Source organism: Lathyrus oleraceus, chromosome 2 (assembly GCF_024323335.1).
Source record: "Lathyrus oleraceus cultivar Zhongwan6 chromosome 2, CAAS_Psat_ZW6_1.0, whole genome shotgun sequence".
Classification (NCBI taxonomy): Eukaryota; Viridiplantae; Streptophyta; class Magnoliopsida; order Fabales; family Fabaceae; genus Lathyrus; species Lathyrus oleraceus.
In genome coordinates, this window is record NC_066580.1 from 195,843,501 (window position 1) to 195,850,586 (window position 7,086).

At 36.8% G+C, this 7,086-nt stretch overlaps 1 non-coding gene across 1 annotated transcript; it reads left to right on the plus strand.

Moving 5' to 3' along the window:
* The first annotated feature begins 1,059 nt into the window (after positions 1-1,059).
* Positions 1,060-1,166, plus strand: LOC127124165 (small nucleolar RNA R71). The gene has a single exon (XR_007803792.1). It is a non-coding gene; the product is annotated as a small nucleolar RNA R71 (small nucleolar RNA).
* Positions 1,167-7,086: the final 5,920 nt, after the last annotated feature.

The following is a 7,086-nucleotide window of genomic DNA, read 5'->3' on the forward strand; positions in this document are numbered from 1 at the left end:
TAATAAATTTTTGATACAGTTTATTGATCTGGGTTTGTTTGAATCTTTGCGGATATGGTATAGGTGGTTTATATGGTGGGGGTGGTACGTAAGTTTTATCTTTAGGTTCTTCTCCTTTCTCTCGACCTTCCTGGTTCTCGGATTCCTCTGGTTCCTTTACTTTGTTCGGGGGTTTGGTACATTCCTTAAAAAGTTTCAGATTCACTCAATCTTGGGTTTGGTGGCTCATCATAAGCATTCCCACTTCGTAGGGTAATGGCATTGGCTTGTCCTCTCGGATTTTGTTGAGGTTGTCCAGGGAATTGTTCTCCAGGTGTAGTCTGAGTGGCTTGGTTTAAAGCTACCTGAGAGATCTGGGTTTCAAGCATCTTAGTATGAGCAACTATTTGGTCAACCTTGGTTCCTAACTGAGTAATCAATTCGTTAACATGAATGTTTTGGTTCATGAACTCCTTGTTTTGTTGGGTTTGAGTGGTGATAAAATTTTCCATAATTTTCTCAAGGCTCGGCTTTGGTGGTATAGGTTGCATAGGTTGATTTGATCTTGGGGCTTGATAACTAGGTCTCGGAGGTGCATTATTTTGGATTGGGTTATTGTTTTTATAGGAGAAGTTCGGGTGATTCCTCCATCCAGGGTTGTAGGTATTCGAGTATGGGCTCCCTTGGGTGTAGTTCACTTGCTCAGAGTGGGTTTCGTTTAATAGACTGCATTCTGTAGATTGTTGTCCTTTGGTTCCACATATCTCACAATCCGACGAAACTGTGGCTACGGTATTCGGGTTTATGTACATATGCTCGACTTTGAGGGCTAATGCGTCCATTTTAGCTTTCATCATGTCTATAGAGCTTAGTTCATGCACTCCTCCTTGGGCTTCCTTCTTCTCAACTGTCGCTCGTTCGACTCCCCATGATTGAAGGTTTTGAGCCATATCTTCGATGAGGGCACTAGCTTCAGGAGAAGGTTTGTTTATCAGAGCACTGCCTGCGGCAACGTCGATGGTCATCTTCGTGTTATAGTGAAGTCCATTATAGAAGGTTTGAATGATTAACCAATTTTCTAAACCATGATGTGGGCATGCTCGTAACAACTCCTAATATCTCTCCCAAGCTTCGAACAACGATTCTCCTTGGTTTTGGGTAAATCTAGTTATATGGTTTAGAAGAACGATGGTCTTACTCGGGGGAAAATATCTAGCAAGGAATACTCTTCTAAGGTTATCCCAAGTCGTAATGGAATTGGGTGGAAGGGAATCTAACCATGATAGGGCTTTATCTCTGAGTGAAAAAGGGAATAATATTAAACGTATTGCCTCAGGAGAAACTCCATTGGTTTTAAAAGTGTCTACTAATTGAAGAAATATTTTTAAATGTTGGTTAGGGTTCTCGGTAGCGAGACCTGCGAATTGTCTCTGTTGCACTAGTTGCAACAGGGATGGTTTAAGTTCGAAATTATTAGCTGGGATGGTTGGGTTTACTATACTAGAACTAGGTTCTTCATTAGATGGTTGAGAGAAATCCTTAAGAGGTCTTTGGTTTTGATCTTCGGCCATAACTCTCTTAATTCTATGAAAGAATAAACGTGCGCGAGCGTAACGTTCAGGTTCCGCCAGAGGGTATACTAAGCTTAAACTTCCGGTACTGCTAGTTCTTCGCATTGACCGGTGGGAAATAGCCTAAGTCTAAATGATATAACAACAGGAAAGTGAAATTTGACGAAATTGGTCCCCGACAACGGTGCCAAAAACTTGATGCGTTGCTTTCGCAAGTGTACGAACGCGTCAGAGTAATATAAAAGATTGTCGAATCCACAGAGACCAAGTGTCAATCTATCGTTATCTATTGTTATGGTGTTTATCCAAGGCAATCAAAATAGGTGTTTTTAGAGTGTGCAATGAAAAGTAAAGTGTTGAATAAAGATTAATTAATAAAGACAGGGTCGAATGTAATTCATATAATCAATTAATAATCCAAGTACTTGTTAATAGATCTACTTATGGGCAATGTTTCCTACTTTGAAAAGAACTAATTTAACGGGAACTGTCGCTTTTGCGTATTCAGAACCGAGTTGTACTCCCTAATCAAACCCTCTTATTGTCACTTATAAAAAGGCACGCATTGCGTTAGAGTAGTAAACCTATTTTTAAGAAATATAGTATCTTGACTAAGTTGAAAAGTCTTATAAACTGGATTTCTTAACCAAGAGAGGTTCTTACGAACCAGACTCTAAACTTATAAACGCGTCCGAAAATAGTTTTAAAATCTCTTTTCTTCTTAAGTTAAAAACTCCTAATGAACTAAACAAAGCGCTTTCGCTGTTTTTGAAATAGTTAAAAACAATTAAGTTTAAAAAGACATTGGACGGCTTTCGATCTTACCCAACGGAATTGAAGTGCGGGAAAACTTAAGTTGAAACTTAAAATAGCGCTTAAGTGTTTCTACGAACAATTGTACAGATTATCGGTTCAATCACGATCCTTACATTCTAACCTTATAGATTTAGTTAGACATGGTAAAGTAAAAGTGCATTAATTTAAATAAAAGTAGTGCGAGTGCGGAAAATAAACGAAAGTAGTGCGAGTGCGGAAAGTAAACAAAAGTAGTGCGAGTGCGGGAAATAAATAATTTAAAGCGAGTGCAGGAAATAAATAATTTAAAGCGAGTGCGAGGAAATAAACAAAAGTAAAGCGAGTGCAAGGAAATAAATAATTTAAAGCGAGTGCGAGGAAATAAACAAAAGTAAAGCGAGTGCGGGGAAATAAATAAAAGTAAAGTGAGTGCGAGGAAATAAACAAAAGTAAAGCGAGTGCGAGAAAATAAATAAGATAAAGACAAGTAATAAAAACCTGCTCCAATCGGAGGGTTGAATAAATTGCAAAGCGGAAATGAAAATGGAGGCAGGATTAACTTCCTTCCAAAGTGCTCCAAACTCGATTACAGACTCTGTCACATACTCGATTACACAATTGTGGTAACACTCCAATGCGAAGCGATTACCACTTTAAAATACTGAATATATGCCTAAGTGAAACAAAGTTGCTCTGAGTTTGCCTCTGCTCTAAGTTTGGATGATTGTAAAAGTGATTTCGAGTTTCTATTTATAAGCAAGTAAAGAGATGGAAATGACTTGGATGCCCTTCAACTTGAAAATGGGACGGAAACTATTTTCCTCTTGTGGCACCCGCCACAAGGCCATGGTGCCCGCCACAAGCACAAAATGAGGCGCCTTAGTAGAAGTAGTGGAGAATGTGGCAGTTGAGGGAAGTTGAGCTTTGACACGTCATGGCAGGGTCTATGGCGCCAGCCATGGGGTAGGCCACAAGTACAAAATGCTGAATTTTAGGGTTTTTAGCCTTTTTTCACTCCTTTTCTCGATCGGGGCTCCGATTAAAGTAAAAACCTGAAAACAAAGGAAAACATAGCAATAACACAACAAAATAACAATAAAACAACTAGAATGCATGTGAAATCAGAGTCGAAAATACGGTAAATTTCAGTGTTATCACCCATGCACCATTGCATCACCATTTGCCAAATTTGGAAAGTGAAAGTGAGTTTGCAATTATCAACCAATTCAGCTATAAATAGAGCTTCAATTGCTCAGAATTTGATACACATTAGCGCCAACTTTGATCCCCCATTTCAAACCCTCACTTCTCAAAGGATAAGCCTGAAAAATTCTCTTGAATTTGAGCTTGAATCTCCACTATTTTGGAATTCAATTCTCCAGGAATCCATTGCTTTTTTAACCATTCAATCCTTCTCCTACAAGCAAGTGGAGTTAGACCAAGCACAAGCAAGATCAAGATCCATCGAATCCAGACCTTCATTGAAGGTATTTTCTAGAAATTTTAAACTCTTTGATTCTCTTAAATTCTTGCTCAATTCTATTGATTCTTTGGTTGTCTGAAGTCCTACCAATGTAGGCAAGAAGATTGAGTTGCTTTGAGGCCAAATCGAAGCAACTCAGTTCAGGTACCTCAAATTTCCATTCCACATATCTCTCAATATATTTGGAATTGGAGTGAATGCAGGTCAGATTCTAGCTCAGTGCCATTTTATCTTTAAGATCATGTCCTTGTTTTTATTTATGGTGATGGTTCATGGTGGGCCAGTCCGGTGAGGTCCACCGGAGAAGATGACTGGAGCTCTGGCTGCGGCGATGAGTTGGCTAGCATCTGAACCACATGATTCGTCCCTCACGTTATAATCTTGATCGTTGGTATTGATTACCCAAGTTGCAGCGTTGTTGACTCAAGTACGTGGGGAACGCGCGCTAGGGACCATCAGATCTGCACATCAATTAATGAGGGAGATCTGATGGTCCACGTAATTTAGATTTTCTGAATTTTTGTTTTAATTGCATTTTCTTCAATAATTCATATTAAATTCAATATTGATCCAAACAATATAGGACTTTCACCAAAATATTTCAAATATTTTTCTCTTTCATATTCTAAACTAAAATTATTTTTTGGATCATTATTAATGTTTTTCATGTATTAATTGATTTTGCATTTGTTTTTAATTATTTAAAAATATTTTTAAATGTCCAAAAAGTATGCAATTTTTTCTCCAATGTCCTTTGACCTTGTTTGGCCTATGATAAATCTCATGGCCATTTCTTTAGTGTTTTGATGAGATTTTAGGAATTGGATAAAACATATTTGATTTAAATGCACTATTTTATTATTTTTAATTGAATAAATGTCAATTAAATTTTGTTGACCACTTGTATTGACTTGTTTGAGTTTGCATATTGTTGTTGGGCCTAGATCAAGGTTGATTTGACTTTGTCAAGTTAATATCATTGGATTTAGGGGATTGATGGAATGTACATTCAATCTCCCAAAATGAATTAATGATATTAATTTAGTAAAAGTTCTCCTTTGACCAATTTGTGATTTCATTCATCCCCTTCCCACTTCATCTCATTCCTCTTCTTCATTCATTTATTTCCATTTGGCCTATCACATCTCAAACTCCTAATGCTAGTTGATTGAAAAATTGACATGAGTATGGGTGAGATTAGGCCACACCTTTTGCATATTTTTTGTGTGTGGTATGTTTCATGAGCATAGTTCATAATACTATGTCTCAAACATGCATTAACACCAAAAGTCTATTGCCCGACCTCAAATAGTTGTGACTTCTACATAAGTCCAATTACGATTGCTTAGCATAGCGCTAAATTTGTGACATAAAAAGCCATAAGCATTCTAGTTAGTGAGATTGTAAGTCTCCCCTCTTTCATGGTATTGTGTGGAAACTTGGCCTTTTGTCCTTCCTTTGGAAGATGTTTTGGTTCAAGGATCCATGGTTGTGATAAGTGGGTTGAGTGTTCTCCAAAGAATGTCTTGAAATGAAAAATGAAAAGCTAAACAAAACTAACTTCTAACTTACTAACTATTAACTTTTAACTTCAAGCTTTTACTTTAAGACAATTTACTTTTAGCACTCCATTTCATTTGCCATTGTTCATATCATTCTAATTGTTTAGGTTAATGCAATTTTCACTTTGTCCATTTGGACCATATTGTGTGATATATTTTGTTTGTGTATACTTTGCTTGTTTGTGTGGTCTTTGACATTTAATGTACATAATAATAACAAAAACCCTAAAAAACTTTTGTGTGGACTGTTGGCTTGATCTTGGACAAAATGGACTTAGAATCTAGGCAACCTCCCTATGCTAATGGACTTGGCCAATACCAACTTGTTGAAGAACCCAGTGCTTAAAAATTTGAAATTCATCTAATACATCTTTGAAGATCTCTTTAAGTTCATCTGCAACATGGTCATTGTGTAGTTGTTATTTTGAACCTGTGACTCGTGGAACATGGTCATTGTGTAGTTGTTATTACATGAGTTATTTTGAAGAAGATCATGAAGTGGATAAGCTCGGATAAGGCCATCTTTATTTGATGCCTTTCTCTTCAAGATGATATAATTGTTCATTTTGTGTGTTGTTTGATTCTAAAAGTCCAAGGGAGTTCTAGGTTTCTATTGACATACTTGTTTATTGGGTTGCTACCCATTTGGTCAGATCTTTTCAACTCTAAACTTTTAATTTTGTACATAGGGTAGTCTCTTCATCCTCTCCCCATTTCTTTAATTACAAAACCTCTCTCTCCATTTTTCAAAAACTTCTTTGTGTGAACTACGTTTGTTCTAAACTTTGACCACTTTTACAAGAAAGATAGAAACTTTGGCCTTATGCCATTGCATTTTCAAACTTTTTTTCTTAAATCAAACTTGTAAATAAACTTAACAATACTTAACTTAAACTTTCAAAAAGCCAAAAAGAACTAACACATTCAAATCATTTTTAGGCCTTAGTGCCTTTCAAACTTAATTTTTATTAAAAGCAATGCATCCATTTGGAAATTTGTATCAGAACTACGAGATTTTGATCCCTCATTTTTATGTTGGTACATAGGCACAAGACCGAAGGTCTTGTCAAACACAAAAATATAATTAATGAATTCTTTTCTCACCCCCCCCCCCCCCCATTCTCTTTGTTTGTAAACATAACTTTATACCAAGTATATATGCACACAAAAAGGGCTCCCTAGGACACTTTGGGTGTTAACACCTTCACTCTGTGTAACCAACCCCCTTACCTGTGATCTCTGACTTTTATTAGTTTTTATTTGAAAACTTCTTACTTGTTGGGTTTTGTTCGTACTTTTTCCCTTTTCCCTTGGAAACAATAAAAAGCGTGGTGGCGACTCTTATTAATTGATCCCTAGCTTGTCGATAGTTTGATGATCATGAATTGTCCGCTACAGAAATTAAGTGGCGACTCTGTTGGGGAGTAGTATTCAGTGGGTTTAGCCTACTTTTTGTGTGAATATATTTGTATATATGTGATGTTTGCATATATGTATGTATGATATAATCTGCTTGTTGTGCTTGGTGATCTCTAAGTGGTGAGATAAGTTCTAACACGAACTTGAGTGCAATTAAGACAGGAGGATGATATAGTCATGTTCAACTTGTGTGTAGTAGTCCTTAACAAGTTGGCTTGAGATCCATCTGCTCGGTGGAGACCCCTTTAGATTTGGAAATGTCACACAAGTATTTATG